The sequence below is a fragment of the Molothrus aeneus genome, chromosome 13 (assembly GCF_037042795.1).
Source record: "Molothrus aeneus isolate 106 chromosome 13, BPBGC_Maene_1.0, whole genome shotgun sequence".
Lineage (NCBI taxonomy): Eukaryota > Metazoa > Chordata > Aves > Passeriformes > Icteridae > Molothrus > Molothrus aeneus.
In genome coordinates this window covers 3780790-3799888 of record NC_089658.1, presented here as the reverse complement: position 1 = coordinate 3799888, position 19099 = coordinate 3780790, and the positions used below count along the sequence as shown (strand labels likewise).

Genomic DNA, 19099 nt, shown 5'->3' with positions numbered 1-19099 from the left:
CGCACAGCCACGTCCCCTCCCTCTGTGGCCCTGTGGCTGCCCGGACAGAACCCACAGGGCCAGGGGAGTTCCCCCCTGCACCGCCCGTCACAAACCAAAGCTGCGGCGAGATGAGGCGACGCTTCTGAACGCCTTAGCAGGGGAATGTTAATGAGCGCAGAGCGGAGGGTGAGAAAAGCCCTCAATCGTGTTAGCTCCGCTGCCAGAGCTGATGAACATCCCCAGCCGGAGCGCCCCGTCCAGACACCCGGCACGGGGCAAGGAGGGAAAACAGTCCTCAAAAGCACACTGATCCCTGCTTAACCTTAGAAAAACACCTTCTGCGAGCTGATGGTGCCTACGGCATGGGGCTGCCGGATGCCATCCCGCCCATGCTGCCGGCAAGGGATGCTCTCCATGAGCGGGAGGAGCCCGGGCTTCCGCTGCATGAAGAACTCACGCGGCAGGTTTTCTAGTGGGGACTCGGCTTTGAGCTTGTGTAACTATCCCATGTTTTTATGTTTGTTTTTCTTTTTTTTTTTTTCTTTACGGGGCCAGGAAAGTGCCATATAAAGTGTAAGTACAAAAATAACGATTTTCCTCAGCTAAGCAGCCGCGTGAGCGGCTCGGCTTGCGCCGCCCTGCCTCCCGAACGCTGTGTGCACACACATGTGCGCTGCTCCGTGACACACCGGCACATTTGTTACGGTGACAGCCTGCCGCTCCCCCTCGGGGCGAAATGTGGTTTAATTTTTAGTATAACCTCAAAAAAAGGAGACTAGCAAAGCTGCTCTCCCATAAATTTTGTAAGTGACATTTATTTCTCGGTGCATTATTGCTAGTGATGGACAAATCTGGAATTTAGGGGAGCAGCCATCTTCTCCTGCCAGCTCCAATGTGATGAGGTGGTTATCCTTAGGCTCAGCTCAGGCACTGCCTGGAAAATTTCCAGATGCTGAGCTCTCTTCTCCCTTCAACATCTTGGCACAAAGTGCAGCCCCTGTGTGCCTTAGGGGGCTCTGGGTACTTCTTTGGGTGTCTGGAGACCCCACCTCTAAGGAAGCTCCCATGGGCTGGACACCAGCAGTAACACAGCAGAGTTTCCCACCCAGTCTCACCAGCTCAGCCCACGAAAGCATCTCTGGCCTGCTCAGATCCCTGCCCATCCTCTTGAGGGATGATGAGTTTGCTTTAAGAGCTCATCAGATCTTCCTGGTCACCGAGATGAGCTCCCTGCTACCTAAGCCTGCCAAGTCTCAATTTGAATACAGATAAAAGATCTCAACAGCTGGGTGTTTAATGACAGGACTAGAAATCAGGCTCTGCAGAGTCACACCAAGTTATTGCAGCTCCCTGGAGCTGGCTTTGGGGTGTGCCAGAGAGGCTGGTGCTTCCAGCTCTGTCCAAAAGCGCAGTGGTTCAAGGAAACACAAACCATTCCAAACCCCACACAAACCATGCCCAACCCTTCTCAAACCATGCCCAGCTCCCAAATGCTGAGCTCAGAGGAGCACAGGTAGGGATTCACAGCACAGTCCTCTCCAAAATGTGGGTGCAGGGGTTTTGCAGACCCAAAGAAACTCTTCCAGTTCCTTCACACTGACAAAAGATCAAAGGAGCAGTTGTTAATGGATAGCAAAGTCTGATGTAATTTGTGGCACAGTTATTTACACCTAGGAAAAAGCAGGCTGGTGTCAGCCCTGCCACAACAAGTCCTTGAGTGTTGCCCTGCCTGCTGGTACATAGGGATCTGCAGTCAGTCACTCTGAATTTCTAGAGAACAGGTCCTTTCAGAAACTGCACTCTGAATCCTAAAGACTTGGGCACCTCCAACTGCAAAGTGCTTCTAAACAGCCACAACAGGCTTTCCCCATGCTCTAACAGAGTCTGGAAAAGCCTTTTCTCTGAGCAGACAAGTGTTTCCCTCTGCTGAGGTGGCTCAGCATCCTTGGAGCATCCCCTGTGCTCCTGGAGATGCCTCTCTCAGCCATTCCTGGTGCGGTGTTTGGGCTCCCTCCCTGCCCAGGGGATGGTAAATGCTGAGCAGAGCCAGCAGTGGCTCCAGGCCTGACTCTGGCAGGAGGTCCTGCCCTGTCCCAGCCACCTCTGGGAGACCTGGGACTGACCCTCAGCACTCCTCCTCACACAGCCCAAGCAAAGGCATCTCCTGGAGTCTTCCAGCATCAATGTCCTCTGTTGTTGTTCTATTATTTCTCTAGAGTTTCATATCGCTGTTATCAGATTTCTAAAGTCCATACCTCTTTGGCATATTCTCATGGCTGCAGATCTTCGCTGCACGGACTCCTTCTTCTGCATGCTGTTCTCTCTCAGGTCAGGGCTCCTCCAAGGCTCTCCCTGACTGGCTACCCCAACCCTTTTTATCTCAGTCATCTTCATTGGTTACAGCTGCAGCCCAATTAAGGACATCACAGCTGCAGCCCATCAAGGGCAACTGGGACCTCTGGGGCAAAGCCTCTATACAGAAATTCAAATACATTGCCTCTACTATATTTCCCCCTTTTCTTTTACATAAGTTAACAGTTGTACAGATATTCAAATACAATGTATACATTTATCTATGACTCACAGGTCATGTACAACCCACATAGCTCCTTGCTCAAAGGCCATACTATTTCACAGCTCCCTGACCCAAAGGCTATGTTCTGTCACAGCTCTTGGCCACCACAGCTCTCAGCTGTCTTATCTTCTGTTAACTATCACATCGGGGTCACCACTTGTTGTTGTTCTATTATTTCTCTAGAGTCCATAATAATAATCTCAGACTTCTAAAGTCCATACCTGTTCAGTGTGTTCTCATAGCTGCAGGTCTTCGCTGCACAGACTCCTTCTGCTGCATGCTGTTCTCTCTCAGGCCAGGGCTCCTCCAAGGCTCTCCCTGACTGGCTAACCCACCCCATTTCATCCCAGTCATCTTCATTGGTTACAGCTGCAGCCCAATTAAGGACATCGCAGCTGCAGCCCATCAAGGGCAACCAGGACCTCTGGGGCAAAGCCTCTATACAGATATTCAAATACAAATATTCAATTACAATACATTTCCTCTACTATAGTCCTCTGCTCCTCTGCCTTCTACCCTCTCAACACACTCTGGAAACCCAAGCTGTAATTTCCTAAGCTGTGTGACCAATTCTTGCTCTGGTGTCACCACACATCTACAATTCCCCATGTCACATCTCAGCTGCTTCCCAGCTCCTCCCTGGCCTCTCCACTCAACAGGGGGCACAAATCAGTCATGTTTTGGCAAAGGGGTGCCTGCAAAACCTCAGCTGCAGCCCTGACTTAAAAAAATAAGAGCATAGGGAAAAAATAAGGCAGCCTCAACAAGGCTGAGCACCAGGACCCATCACCATGCCACCAGGGTTAGGGGTGGCACCCATGGGAGCCCCTGCCTTGTCAGCAGCTCACTCTGAACATGCAACTGAGCCAAGAGAACTGTAACTCTTTCCTCTGTGCTGTCTGAAGGCTGCATCATCCCCCAAAGGCCCTGGGGGAGTTGAAATAAGGATGAACATCGGATCAGACGTGTCTCCTGCTCACAGGCATGCACACATCTGCCTCTCCAAAGAGCCTGGATATGGAGCCACAAGCAGAGCCCAGCCCTAAAATCCACTCTGAAGCATGCAGGTGAGGAGGCAGGAGAGCTCCTGGGTCAGCACAGCAGGCTGCAGGGTCTGAGGATGAGGCTCAGAGACGCTCAGACTGAACTTTCCACTGTCTCTTGCTCAGCTGCCCATGACTGCTGGTGCCCAGTCAGAGACCCCACGGGGCCCTCAGAGGCACACGAGACCAAAACACCCCTTCTCCCTCCTCAAAACACCATGTTTATCTGTGCACCAGCTTATGACTGATCTGAGTCCATGCCCTTGTAAGTTAAGATTTAAAGTTTTAACAAAAGCCATTCACTGTTTTGTCTGGGCAAACTGCTGGGAGCACCACCAGCTCAATTTTATGGATAAAAGCCTCTTTTCTCTAAAAACATGGGACCAGTTCTCCCCATGACAGCAAAGTGAGCAACACAAAGCTTCAGACTGCACAGGACAACAGTTTTCCAGCACTTCTGCCAGGCTATGAGGAAAAAAACCACATCCAACAACATCTGCAAAGAGAGTTGGTGTGAAACCCTTAGAGACCAGTGGGCAGAGCAGGTTTCCAGCCTCTTTCAGCAGCTGGGAGCACAGCAAAGGATGACACCAGTCACTGTACAGGGCATCTGTGTGTTGCTTTGCTTTGCTGTCCATTATTATGCACCCCAAGGAAGGGCCTGCTGTGCTGCCAGCAGCCCCCTGCAGCTCCAGGACAGCAGCCCCCGTGAATTCTCTTCCAAGGTGCTCCCATTGACCATGGGGGGACAAAGCAATGAGGAAGCGGACAAGGAATGCATGACTTTCCCATCGTGCAGGGACTGCTGGGATTTGCTGGAAGGCATCCAATTAGTTAACGAGCACTCCAGAGCTGAGTCTGGTCTGGAATTAGTAATTAATTACCACAAGACAAGCAAGGGTGTCTATATTGGAGAAACCTACGTCTGTCTAAGGGATGGACTTAGGAAAAGAGAGTTTGCCCAGCAAACCCACACTGAAGTGAAGTGGAGAGGAGCAGCTGGCAAGCAGGATGATGTGGATCCCAGAAAGATGCACAACATCAGGAGCAAACATCACAACTGGGCCCCATCCTTGACATCCTGTACAGGAACTGGTCCAGCTGGAAGCCCTGGGCCCTAGAGCTGGTTCTCCATGCTGATCCCAGCCCATCACAGGCACCACAGGCACAGCCAGTGAACACTTTGCTTCTGATGAGCAAAACTGGAGCAATGAAGTGAACAAGACACCTCAGCCTGGCTAGCTGCCTCCTCCTTTCACCATCCACACAGACCATAGCTTTGGAAATCCTGGAATAAATCCCTCATATCCATTTCTTTCATTAGTCTTCTGCTCCAGGTTCCTGAGCATGCTCCAGTGCAGGAGGACTCATCAGCTTCCAGGTCTGAGGCGGCTCAGAGGAGCCAGGCTGTCACCAGCAGCATCAGCCCTGGGCACCAGCAATCTCCCACCAGGCTCTCCTGGTTGAAAATCAGTGGCTGAGCTCTGGGGAGAAGGAGAATGTGTCCTCCTGAGCATTCACTCCCAGGCCTCACAGCTCCTTGTCCCCATCTGCCTCTCCGGAGCATGTCCCCATGCGGCAGGAGCTGCGGAGCAGCTCTGCATCCAGCCCCTGTGATAAATTAGCCAGGGATTCAGGCATTTCAGCACAGCTGCCTCATCCTCTGCCAGCATGACAATGTGATTAATTTTGGGTGCAGATGAAGCTCATTTGTCAGAGGCACGTGATGGCTGCGCAGGCTGCAGGGGCGTGCGGGGAGCCCCGGGGTGCAGGCAGAGTGGGAGCCCGGGCAAAAGGCAGCAGGCAGGGAGGGAGAGTGAAGAGCCAAGCCTGGGGCTCTCCTCTCAGGAAGGCTGTTTGCCACATTGGCTCATGATTAAGCACGCTGGGGAAGAAGAGCCCGTGTGGGAAGAGAGCTTTTATCTCTGCTAACACACATGGCCACGTCTGGGGAGAGATGTGCAACGGGAGGGGTGTAAGAGGATCGGGGAGAAGAAGCCAAAGCTGATTACACTGTGTCAGGAGAGGCAGCTCTACCACCATGGCCACTTCTCCCCCACTGCCCCCTCCTTCAGGCCATTTTCCACTTTCTCCCTTTTTTGGAGGACCAGTGGGTCCTGTCTTGCCTGTCCCCACTCTGAAGCTATAGACACTTGCTTTTTGTTGCTGGAGGGAGTGTGGCCAGAGCTGTTCCTGCAGGAATTGTCTGGGAAGACAAAGCTATATGTTCACTTCCCAATGTAACACAGCCCTGACACAGAAAAATCTCTTGATTGGTTCATCAACCTCTTGGCTGGAGTTTCTCCACGTGCTGGAATATGGCAGTGCTGCTTCCTCAACACAGCACAGCTCTCCCAAGGGCCTGAGCTGCTCCCAGCTGAGGCTGCCAAGGTCATGAGCAAAGCACCACAGATGAGGAGTCTCTGCACAGTTTAGGAGTGAGGAGCAGCTTTTGGGGTAAGCTCACACAATGCCTGATGCCCTCTGGTGAGATGGATGCACAAGGAGAGGACATCAGGGCAGCTCCCTAGGCACCAGGATCCACAACCTTCGTTTGCCCCCTGCCATGGTTAGATATGCCCCAGACACTGGTGTCCCTGTTGTAGAACAGCTCTGTCTCAGAGCAAGGTCATGCCAGCAGCACCCCAAAACCCTGAGATCACCATTAACAGTGCTCTCTTTGATAATTTTAGGCCCCAAGTAGTGAACTACTTGCAGCTAAAGAAAAGAAAACCCTTCAAGTTCAACGAGGCCATGCAACCTGGGACATCGCTGGCAACTCCTTGAGCACATGGCTGATGTCAGTGCCTTCCATGGGACTTAATTATCAAACCAACAGAGAGCATCAAACAAAAAGGCTGCTTTTTTTGATAAATGCATACTTTAAAAAAAAAAAACACATCAAGAGGACAAAGGTAAAGATGACACAATACATGGTAGCCACACTGATTGCAATACACCTCTGCTGATTTACCTCAGCACAGAACCAGGACCCTTTCTGCTGGGTTAAAGGTAAGGTTAGAAAACCCATGGGGACTATAGAAATGTGAAAACATCAAACACTGAATGGCACAGGGACTTGAGCCTGAGAAAGCCCTGAAATGTTATCCTTCTACCCACTAGTCCCTCAGGAGAGTCAGCTGGGTGGCTGGTGGCAGAGAGGGTGGCCTGAGAGGAGCACATTCCTGGAAAGGTTACAGGTGACAACACTAGCTTGCAGCCAGGACTGCAGCTTCTCACATTCACATTTCTTCCAGGGCCTAAATGCTCCTCTAAGCCTGGCTCCTGTGCAAAGGTCCCCAGGCAGGCTGTGCTCTCCTTCCACCCATCAGTTCACCTTCTTATTGTTCCCCTGATGTCCCCTGAAGTCACACCCAGTGGAAATACCTCCCAGCTTTTATTACAATCATCATGCCAATCACCAAAGTTTTCAGTTCCCATCCAATACAGATTGCCCAGGAAGGATTAAACATGCCCACACAGTTTCCCTTTATGGACTATAGGAGGGCACTGATAGACACATCTCAGTGTATTTTCACACACAGGAGAAAGAACTCTGGGGTGAAGTGCAGCAGGAACTGGCTCCTCAACAGGGGCACACTCAGGCTCTTCCACCTGCCTGGGGAGCAGTGGTGGTGCCCAGCCCCAGTGCCCTTCCAACCCCAGGTGACACTTTCACAACAGACTCAGTGAGGAGAAAACACAACTGCACTTACCAGAGCTGAAACCCTACAAGGACCTGCTGGTGAGGCAAGGAACCTGGAAAGGAAGAGAAGAAGAGATGTGGTTCAGTGGGTTGGCTGTGGTCAGCAGCAGGGGAGTGTTGGTGTGGCCCAGCCCTGGAGGGGTGGATGGGGCAGCACGTTCAGACAGGCAGTCACCTACCCTGGCATTGCACCAGGACCATCTAAATTGATCAGGGCCACCTAAATCCACCCACCCCTGCTTGCCAGCCTCTCCAGGGGCTCAGCTGGTGCTGGCAGAGCTACAGCTGCTGCACACAAGAGGAATTCACCAAGGGATTAAGGAGCCATTCCCATCATTACCATCCTGGTATGAACATTGGGCTGCCCCATCAGTGTTCCCCTCTCATCAGCTCCCGGAACACGCCATGCAAATCTGTGCAAAGGAGTCACAACAACGCACCTGGGAAACCATAAACATCTGTGAAAAATCTCCCCATAAATCCACAGAAAGAGGAATTTATGGTGCTTTCTTTGGAGATTTCTCTGGGTGTTCCCTATTAAGCCATTGTGCTTGTTTGCATAAGTATTCCTCAGACAGTAAAGTCTTCTCTGCCATCAGTTATCAGCTCTGCAAACAGGAGCAGCACCAGGCGTGGGATGCACAAACACCCAGCTGTAAAGATGAGGGACTGGCTCCTCACCTTGCGAAGAAATCAAGGGTATTAATTGCTTAGTGCAACCACAACACACTCCCAGCAAGGACAGGGTGAACTGGCAGCCCTGACATGTACAGAACAACTGAAAAAAGGGAAACGAGCCAAAAAACTCTCTGTGTGCTCTCAGGGTATGCCACACAATGGCAAAGCTGTGGAAAGAACGAGGATTTTTCACATCATTGGGGGGAAAAGTATCAAGGGGAGAAGACATACACAAGTGCTGGAATCAGCTCCAGCTATCCAGAGAAATTGCTGTAATGTATTGTCCAGCCACATACCAAGGCCTCTACAGACATTAGGGAAGGAAGTGCCTTGCGTGATACAGCAGCAATGAATACATTTGTAAGTGATAATACATCAGTTACCAGGCTGGGTAGAAGCCTTTCCCAAAAGAAAGGCTGACACAGGGCCTTATTAAAGAAGGTAATACCAAGTTAAGACACCTACTAATCTCATTTGATAAATGGTTGACACAATACATCATATATATGCAGGAGGGGTTTGAAAATAATAGAATAAGCTGAATGGTATCAGCCTACACATCTAGAAATACAGGTCCATTATATACAACTTGGAGATGACATTTTAATTAACATGTTCTCATGAAAATATAAACTGGAACCCAAGTGGGAAGCACCATATACCATCTTACTATGTTCCTATTTTGCTGTTAAAAGTTTAGGAAAAGAAAGATGGATACACCATTCTCCCATCAAGGAGGTGGTAACTAGCAGCCAGCTGACAAATGACTGACTCCTAGAAAAACTCTCACATCAGCTAAGAATGAATGGGGCATCTCACTACTCTTGGTATTATTGACTCTGTTACTGCTACAGCATAGCTAAGGATAAAAATGATGGATGATCCAGATTAGTGGAAAGTTAACAAATCCAAAGAGAAGATAGTTTTCCTAGATTATATAGGAACAAGGTTCCCAATTCCTGAAACACGTGACAGGAAGGCTCTTGCTTTCTGGTGTCTATCAGATAAGGTTTATAATTTAGCCTGGGCAGAGGTAAGCAGAAGGACAGGTCTCATTGCCTTGATAATACCAGCTGCTGCTCAAGACTTAATACCAGTTGTTGTGTGATGACAGATAATAGTTTAAGAAGTAATAGTATACAATTAACATCACTTGTGAAGTGTTGATCCAGGAGTGATTACCCTTTCCCTGCTCATCCCCCTTCAAAGCAAACAGGGAAGGATGCAGCCAGTATTACAGGGACAGGATTGGGAATCCTAAATGGTATAGATGTTGAAGTGTTCCTAAATAAACTAAGTGCAACAACAAGTGATTTAAGCATATTAGAGCACCCATTGCAATCCTCTCTATTAGCACTGGGGACTAATCAATGGCTCTTGTCTGATATATTGCCTCTGTGGGAGAAAATTAATGAGAAGGACCACCAGCTGATTGGAGAGGCACTTTGAATAGTCCAGGGCAATCTTTCACCAGCTCTTAGATGTATCCACTCTCAACTGTGGATGCACTCCACACTGGCAGAAATTAAAAGGGTAGGCAAACGCAGCACCTTACCCACAGAGGTTTAAAAAGTGGCTTGGGACAGCACAACTGGGAGAGAACTTCAGTCCTGGTAGTATTTGGCCAATTATGACCCCACTATCAATAAGGTCACAGTTTCTGTCTTAATAATAATATGCTTCAGTACACAGCACATAGCCAATTGCTGCACTAAATCACAATACAATCATCCTCTTTCCCATAGAACATAGAGCATGGACACCACAGAGTGGACACAGGTGGCAAACAGTATATGGGAACAACAAGGATTCAACAGTAACACCCTTAAAGCCCAAGACACGTCTTGACACTGAGCAAAATGTTTGTCATCTTGAAACACATGCTGATGAATTCCCTGCAACTGAACTTATATATATTGGAAAAGGATATGTTTTCTTAAGGACCCTTTGTGGTTTTATATTAGGAGGTGATACTATTGCAGATACAAGTAATCATTTGAATATTTGCATTCGTAACTTTAGTGGAATTATAGGGTATGATTTTAATTATACAGCTCCTGTTACGTCCTGCCAGTTGTTACAGTCTAATTATACACTAGTTAAAGACTTGTTACCTACTTCAACTGGAATTAATCTTAATGCTGGTAAGAAAATTATCACTACATGATGACTTACATCAAGTATTAAAACACGTATGAATTGATAAAAAGAAACTATAATCACTGTCCACCATAATGGGGATGAAATGTGTTGTGTGTTGAAAAGAGGAAAAAGAGATGGAGAACACACTGGTGGGAACCTCTCCCAGGGTGGTCACCTACAGCCACAGGAATTTATAACCTCCTGCTCCACCCAGTGGTAATCATACTAGCTTTGAGTCTATTAGGTCTGGTGCTTGTGATCATTCTGTATATAAGATTATGGAAGCTGATCATGCTTTTTGAAAGGCTTTGCAAGCTTTGCTAAATGTATTAGCAGGGATGCTTAATAAAAACAAAGGGAGGGCTGTAAAGAAGTAAAGGATATTAATTGCTTAGCATAACTTGCTTAGCATTAGTAGCTAAGATGTGCTGAAGCTTTAGGCCCCACTTTGAGCAGATTTCACCCTGCACAGCTTCTGCAAGGCTGCCTGGGTTAATTGCCAGGAGAGCAGGTTGTATTTCAGCTATGACATTTCTCTGCATGTTTAACGTATCCCTATCATGGTTCCAATGTACTTCTGCATAGATGGGTGGGAGATGGGGGAAAATGAATAATACGTTTTCTTCCAGCATGAAATTGTGAGAGTGTCCTCCACTGAGTGCAATTACTGTGTATATAACTTCTGTAGGCTGGCTAATACTGCTAAGTATACTGGAGATTAAGGGATTTGGGGCTGTAAAGTCCATTTCATCCATCCAGGCCTGAGCAAGGCAATGAGAGCAGGGAAAAAGTCTTGCAGAAACCACTGGACCAAGCAGGGTCTGGCCTGCAGGTTCCATTCCCCCACATCCCCTTGCTGCTCTCAGACCTGTCCCAGGCAGCTCTGAGCTCTGTGGGGGACATGAAGGAGGGTGAATGCAGATGCCAGGACCAAAGCACCTGCAGGCACATCCCAGGGCTGACCCCTCCCCAGTGGCTACCAAACCCAGCACACCCCATCAAGGACACTCCTGAGCCTATGCCAAGCACTGCTGTCATGTTCCTGGATGGCTGAGCCCTCCCCAGGGTGGCATGTCAAGGACACAGGGGAAGAGCAAAGGACTTAAGCAGTCATGGAGCTGCTTCTGAGAGTGCTCAGGAGGCACAGGAGAAGAGCTGTTATTACCCCTGAGCCAGAGACCTGATCACAACATTGGAGCATTTTTGCTTTGGCCGAGGCTATGGCCTCTCCCTGCCCCATGGAGAGGGAAGTTGCAGTGCTTCCCATGGGGCTGGACTGTGCTGCCAGTCCCCAGCCCTGCTGCACCTTGGCTCCTCATCAGAGACTTACCCTGGGGGTGCAGGCTGAGCTAATGGGGGAATACCCTACCCCAGTGCTAGAAAAAAGGAAGCCTCAAAAATAACTCTCCTACAGAGCCAGCATCCTGCCCAGTTCAGAGCAGCAGAGGCCCTGCCTCCACTCCTGCCCAGAGGGGAAGCCATGGCAATCTCTCCCCAGTTCTTCCTAGCCAATGGAATATGAAGCAGAGCAAATACTGGGTTGTTGTGAAGGCATTGAGAAGTGAAGCAGAGCAAGGAGAGAGCTTTGAGTAGTAAAAGCTGCCCTTACGATATGAGCTCAGACACAGCCTTGTGCATCCCCAAGCAGCAGAGGAGCCATCTCCACTTTGATCTGAGTTTGATTTAAAATGGAGCATCTCCCTCAGCATCACCCATGGGGCAGCAGTGCAGCAACCTCATTTTCCTCTGCTTTAACCCTTTTGCCACCTGCTGTGTGCCCAAGGTCCCAGGGCCACAAACTCTGGCTCCCTGCACTCCCTGGCCATGATGTTCTGGGGCACAGCCCTCAGCTGTAGGTGCATCCTGCTCCCTCTCTGCTCTGGGGTGGGGATGGGCCAGCACAGAGCCAGGGAAATGAGAACCTGCTGGGGCATAATGCCAATTCAACACCCATTAACTTCCCACAAATCCTCTGCTCCATGGCCTTATCTTCCTCTGCCATGTCCCCTTGCTGCCCCTCCTCCTCCTCCTCCTCCCAAGCTAATGGTCCTTGTGGATGTGCAGACAAGCTGTGCAGGTACTCTTGGCTGTGCCTGGGAGTCCTTCAGTGGCAGTATCTGCAGGAAGGTCTGATAGGCAACATCCCTGACACCCCTTGGTGACACCCCAGGCACCCACAGGCCATGGGATGGCCCCACACAGCACAGGCTCTGAATGTTAACTTTTACAGCATGATATATCCCACACCAACCCACATTGCCAGGAGATACCCCAAAGCCATCACCTGATCTGGATGCAAATGATTGTTTAAACACCCCACACAGTCCTGTGCATACAGAATGGATTTAGTGTCACTTCTTGTAAAATTAGGAAGGGATAAAACCAAACAGCTGAGCAGCAATGTCTGCTGGGCAGGGGGAGGGGAGCAACACCAGCACAGCTCAAGGGCTTTGGCTAGACAGGGAGCTCCAGAATTAACACCAGCACAGCTCACCATGAGGCATCTTTGCTTGCAGCTCCTGCCCAAAGAGTGGGTTTGACCTGGGAGCTCTCCTGACCCACAGCAGCCTGGCAGAGCTCGTTCGAATCAGCACTTTCTGGAAGCAGCCACGTTTCAGTGCTCCTTCACTGCAGGGCAGGAGAGACAGGAGGGGCAGGAGGGGCAGGCAGCTCCCCTGGCAGGCCCAGTGAAGTTCCTCAGATCAACAACAGATGAAAAGCACTGACTGTGGAGCTCAGCCCAGCTGCCCTGGCTGCCAAGGCTCTCACTGCACTGCTGGTCTTGCAGGAATTCAGTGGCAGCACAGAGCCAACAGCAGCCCTGCCACTGCCCAGGAACAGCTTCAGGTCCCTCCATGCCCCGAGCTGTCTGCTCCCCACCTTGTTCCCCTGGGAGCTGCATCCATGGGCTCACAGCACTGGTTTTGCAGAGGAGAAAGTTCACCTTTTCAGCAAAGACCACGTTTTACACAACAAATTGAACTCAGCCCAAGCCTTAGTATTCCACCAGAAACTGTTTGCACAGGAAGTTTGTGTCCAGTCCGTTCCATCAAGAGGCACAGTTTCCTACATGAGGAAGGGCTTTGGAAAACAGAGCATTCCTCAAGGCAGCAGATAAATGCTGGACCAGAGTTAATGGCTGGAGGCTGGAATCTAGGCAAACTGGGACTAAAATAAGGCCTGACTGCTGGACAGTCACAAGGAATACTGCAGCAGCTGAGGTAGGAACAAGAGGAATACTCAGCCTTCAGTGATGTCAAGGGAAAGCAAGGCTGTTTCTCCAAAGGAGGTGCCACAAGCACCATCCAAGAGTTACAAGTAGAATACAACTGTGGAGGGGCTGGTTTCCACCAGTGCTACAGAGCTGTGACACGGTGCCTGGGGATGGCACAGCCACCATGGGCTCAGGTTTGGCACCAGCCTTTGCTTCAGCCAGCAAGTCACATCCCTCTCCAGCCATACTGAGGCTGTGGGACAGGATGGGAGAGGAAATGCGTTCCCAAGCCCATTTAACTGCCCATGAGAGCTCGTGGCATCCTTACATCAGTAACCCAAACTCTGCAGGATCTCCCAGCCCTTCGAGTGAAGGGCAAGGAAAATTCTCCTCCATTGCAGCTCACCTTTTATCTTTAAAAACCACAACAGGCAAGGTTAAAAAAACAAAAAACAAACATGACAAATAATCCAAGGAAAAGAATACAACAGCCTTTGAAACCCCATCCTACAGTTGAAAGGGAGGGATGGAGGCAAGGCAAGAAAGCCAATGTAAAACCTCATTACCATCAGAAATCGTCTCTCCCTGCCCTTACCTCCCTGCTCATTTCCATATCACAGGGGACACAATACCTTTCTTCTCTTGAAAAACATCCCATTTTTGCAGAGACCGGCTGTCCCCACCCCCAGCACTGACTTATGGAGCTGGGGAACAAAAGCCGGGCTCACACCTGCCCCGGCAGGCGAGGCCAGTGTGTGAATCGCCAGGCCCTTATCAGCCTCTCAGGAGCAGTTTTTACCATTATTATTATTAGTCTACTTTATCTTTTTTTTACCTTTAGCTCAAGATCCTTTAGTCAGTCAAATTACACTCCGAGTAGCAGAAGTGGCAGAAAATAAAGCATTATAAGGGGTTCAGGAAGTTATTTTCATCTCAAGGAGCAGGTAAGAAAGGTTGACAAGTCTTTATTCTGCTCTTATGGGATAATCTGTAGGTTCCCAGCTGATAGGGGGGAAAAAAATTAAAAGCATCTGAAGAAATTGCAAGAAACTGAGGCCTCTGCATAAATTGAAGTAATGTGCAGCTTGGCTGACAGCTGAAAGCACTGGAGGGTGAAATGTCAGAGCCAGGAAGGAAAGGGGCGGCCACAGGGTGTGGGCAGGGCTGGACAGAGGGTGCTGGGTGCAGGACAGGAGGGTCACTCAGCCCCCTCCAGCTGGTCTTTCCTCATGCTAAGTGGACCTGTCACATCTTTCCAGTCCAGAGCATCACTAACAGAGCAGGCGGAGAAGGGAGGGGAAGCAAAGCAGCTCAGCCATCAGTTGGCATCCCCCATACTGCCCTGGATTGCTGGATTTGTCCTGCTCCTGTCTGGCTGCTCCAATAAAAGCTACAAGCATCAAGTCAGCACAAGGAAAAATTTTCTGTCCAGACTTCAGGCTCTCATATTTACACACACAAGGCAGGGCCCTGGGAGCTCCCAGCATCCCAGCAAGCAATGAATGCTGGACTGGGAGCTGGGAGTGGAGCCAGGGTGCCAAGGAATGGGAGAGGATCACAGGGAGATGCACAGAGGGGAGAGAAGAGGTGGGACCATCAACTCCTCTCTGAGGCATTGCCTGTGGGGATTAGAGACTGATGCAGGCAGTGCTGGATGCCCAAGAGAAGCAGGGACACGCTGCAGGCCGGCACGAGGTAGCAGGGTCCTGAACAGCAGAGAAAAGGTGCACAGATGCATTTGTGGTGTGAGACAGCCTTTCCCCCAGCAGAGAGTGAGGGAATGGGATCCCTCTCCTCCAGGCAGGGCGTGGGGGTCCGAGGCAGCCCCCTCCCAGGCCGGGGGGCAGCCAGCCCCGTGCCTCTCCGGCTGCTGCGCGGCTGAGCCACGCGGTGCCGAGGCGGTGCTGTCACCAGTGATTGATGGCATGGTTCAGGAGGAAATAAATTCCCAGGCTTTTGCAGGAGGTGAACTGGGGGGTGTATCCATCTTAAAGATGCTTAATGAATGTGCCACAGCCCGCGGAGTGGCAGCAGATACATCTCTGCAGCCAGCATTCCCCACGCTGTTCCTTGCGAGGTTCAGGCACAATTTAACAGCTTCTTATTGATTTTATTTATGTTTCCCAGGCCCTGGCAGTGTTTAGATTGCCCCAGTCCAACAAGATCCCCATAGTCACAGAGGTGACTTGCACTTGATTTTCACATCCTGCTCCTCAACCCTGGGGACAAAACCTGGTGTTTGGGCAGAAAAGATGGGAGTTTTAGGCTCTTTTTCAGCTTCAAGAAAGAGGATGATGCTGGGGTGATGGTGAGCACTGGCTCAAGCAGTGAGGGCAAAACACTGGGGCAAATACTGCTGTCACCCACCCACATCACCCCAGCACCAAGCTCTGGGTTGTACCTTTGGAACTCAAAGCAAAATAAGGACCTTTCCAAAGACATCCTTGCAAACTTGGAAACTCCTAGCTTCTATGTAGCTTAGCACACCTTCATTTTCAAGGCCAGAAAAATGACAATCAGCAGTTCTGGCATGTGACTTGGTTTTGTATTTCCCTCTTCCCCTTAGGGGGGGAAAAAAAGGAGAAAGAAAGAAAAGCAGCAAAGAACAGCAGAGACCCAGTTGACCTTTCCGGCTACGAGACCTTGTCTGAATCACTGGATGGTAACAATGAATGAAATGCCAGTGCCCTGCCTTATAAATACCAGCTTCCTCTTGGGGTGAAATGCCATCTTCCGAGCATGGAAAAGCTGCAAAGAAAATGTCACCCTCGCCAAGGTGTGAAATGCCAGCCTGCTCCAAGATCCCCAGCTCAGCTGTGGGGAGATGGGCAGGCTAATGCTGCTGGATCTCCAAATTCCTCCTGTCCAGGGCCTTCTCCAAAGCTCCATGGCATGAAGGGGACAGAACTTCAGTGTGGGACAGCCAGAGCATGAGTCCTCCAGAATTACCTCCAGCATCTCAGCAGTGAGCTACTCAGAAAAGCTTCCTTGAGGATTTGGGTTATTTCCCTTTTCCAGTGGCTGTGAGTCAGAGGGCCAGTAGGACAAACAAATCACCTTTCAAGAATGGTGGGACAAGCCAAAACAGATATTTCTAGTTTTACCAGTGAGATGAAAAAACAATTGAGCATAAGGAGATTTTGTCATCTAAAAAGTTTATCACAACCCAGACTCCTAGTTCCCAGCAAAAGCTGTTGTTGCTGGGTTTAATCCTATTTATTAAACAAGGGAAATCATCCAACATACTGTCCTTGTGTGAAAAAATGCTTCCAATTAGGCTGGTGATATTTGCAATATCTCTCCTACCCTTCTCAGGGCTACATTTGGCTTAATCAAAGCCACATTTTCCAGAAGCTCATCCTCTCTTTTCCCCCCATTTGGCATCCTCCTACCCCGGTTTCCCAGTACCAAAGCCCCAGTACCAAACCTGTTCCAAGTCAGGGCAACACAGCAGGAGGGACAACTTGGACCATCTCAGGGAACTGCAGGGCTGCAGAAACGTAACCAAGCCTTCCTACCTGATGAAATTATGTTGGGAAATGAATGAAGTTGCTTTTTGTCTTCTGGAAACTGGAGCTGTTCTCTTTCCCCACACCCACACCTTCTTTTTTTTTTTTTCCATAAATGTGTGAAATAATTTCACCACCATTTTTTTTTCTTTCAGTTACTCCTCCTCCCCTCAGATCTCGCCTTTCCTGGCATTTGAAAATAACTCATGAAAAGGAGGAGGAAGGAGGGGAATGAAAGGAAGTGTGTGGGGATGCAAGATGGAAGGGAAGGGAAAAATACATGAATACTGAAAATACATGTTTTTCAAAGCAAATCAGAATGGCTGATTGCTTCGATTCCAGAACCCATTCTAGGAAAGGGCTGATAATCTAGGGGGTTTTCTAAAGCTCTCTGCATCTCTCAGTTGTTAGGCAACACCTAGGAAGAAAGTGGCACAGCACAGCTGCCTGCTCCTGCCTGTACCTCATGTGCAGGCAGCCATCCCAGCAAGGAAAAGCGACCTTCCAGGGACCCAGGTACCATCTGTGCTCAGAGCCGACCAGGATCACTCTGAATGGATTTTTTCTGACCTGTGCAACACTTGTGGCTGGAAAAGAAATGGCTGGAAAAACCTCCTCAGGTTTGATAACCTGCTGGTGGAGAAGCAGCTCAGCTCCACAGGACCCAGGGGCACAGTGAGGGGAAGGGTCTCAGCCACCTCTGGCCTCAGAGGGGCTGCAGGCTGAGGGCTGGAGGGATTTTTTCTCCAGCCAGCACCAGGCTGATGACCAGGATGCCCTTCACTTGCTGGGCAAGCCATTAGTGCTGGAGCAGTTCCAGGGACAGGTTTGTGCCCGACCCCTCTCCCTGCCTGCCTTGTGGAAGATCTCCACGGGAAATGGTTTTAATGCATCAGCATCCATGTGCATCACATCCAGGGCTTTCCCCCAAATGCTTCTCTGTAATGGATTTAGTCCTTGACCTGGAGTGATGCTGATCTTACAGGTTCCCAGGGAATCAGAATTCCAGTTGCTCCACAGCTTTCCTGCCAGGAGAGCAGGGCAGCAGCACTGCACCTCTAATGCAAATCTCCTCTCAGCCTTGGCAGTGGTGGGGCTGCCAGCACAGGGGGAGGGATGCTCACTGGCAGGGGAGGCAGCCAGGGCAGTCTTTCCCTCCCACACCCCACATCTCCATTTGATATCTCTTCTCTCCCTGCACAGCACCTTCCCCCTCCTTCCTGCTCCTGTTCTCTGGGCAGCAGCTCTGGGGCCAAAGGCATGCTTTCCAGATTTTTTCTTTAAAAAGCTCCTAAAACCTGCATGTCCCTAAACCACTGCATGTCTGTGTCTGCCACAGAAGGGATTCGGTGATTTATGTTTAGGAAAAAATTTTTCACAGAAAGAATAATAAAGTACTGGAATGCTCTTCCCAAGGAGGTGGTAGAATCACCAGAGAGGATGTGTTTAAAAAAAGACTGGACATGGCACTTGGTGCTAGAGTCTAGTTGAGGTGTTAGGGCATAGGTTGGACTCGATCTTAGTGGTCTCTTCCAACCTCATCATTCTGTGATTCTGTGATTCTGTGATTCTGTGATTCTGTGATGTTAGTGGTGGCACCAAGGGGAATCTGCAGCTGGATCAGCAGCAGCAGGAAGGCTGGCAGCCACGGGCATTGCCAGCACGGCTGCTGTTGGAGCCCTGGGAGCTTTGCCATGAGCAGCACAGCTCTGCAGGGATGCATTGCCAAGTCCTGAGGATGCTTCCCATCCCAATCAGGAGCATGACAAGCACTTCTCGCCTTGACAGCGTCAGAAGCCAAGAAGGGAACTACGCCTCATTCTGTGCCACACACACCAGCACTGGGAAAGCCGGGTTGGGCTGAGCGCTGGGGAAGTGGCAGCACACTGAGGAGAGCCTCGCTGCTCTAGGGGGCTTCAGGCCAGGCAAGAGCACCCCCACACTCCCAGGAGTGAAGATGGGGGGCTCTGCCATTGTGTGCAGCTCCCTCAGGACCTTGGAGGGGATGAGTTGACCGAACCCGACAGGCAGTGCTGCCCCAGCCCAACAAAGGAGCCCAACAGGACCACCTTGACATGGCAGTGGGACACTGAACATTGCTCCAGCTGAACTCCTGAGCCCAGCAATCCGCTTCTTTCCTCAGGAGATGCCACCCTGCGACGCCCTCTCTTCCCACCCTCCCACAAGGACACTAATTTTTTCCAGCTGAGCTGAAGAACAAACAAATCATCACCCACTCCAAGTAGGTGG

The 19099-nt window shown here is 50.1% G+C and overlaps 1 protein-coding gene across 2 annotated transcripts in view; it reads right to left on the bottom strand.

Annotated features, from left to right (window-relative positions):
• Positions 1 to 19099, bottom strand: part of LINGO1 (leucine rich repeat and Ig domain containing 1) — a 158699-nt gene that overhangs the window by 99794 nt on the left and 39806 nt on the right. For both annotated transcript variants that reach the window (XM_066558820.1, XM_066558821.1), the window contains exon 3: positions 7317 to 7359. The gene's annotated coding sequence lies outside the window, so the exon portion shown is untranslated. The remainder of the gene's footprint in view (positions 1 to 7316; positions 7360 to 19099) is intronic.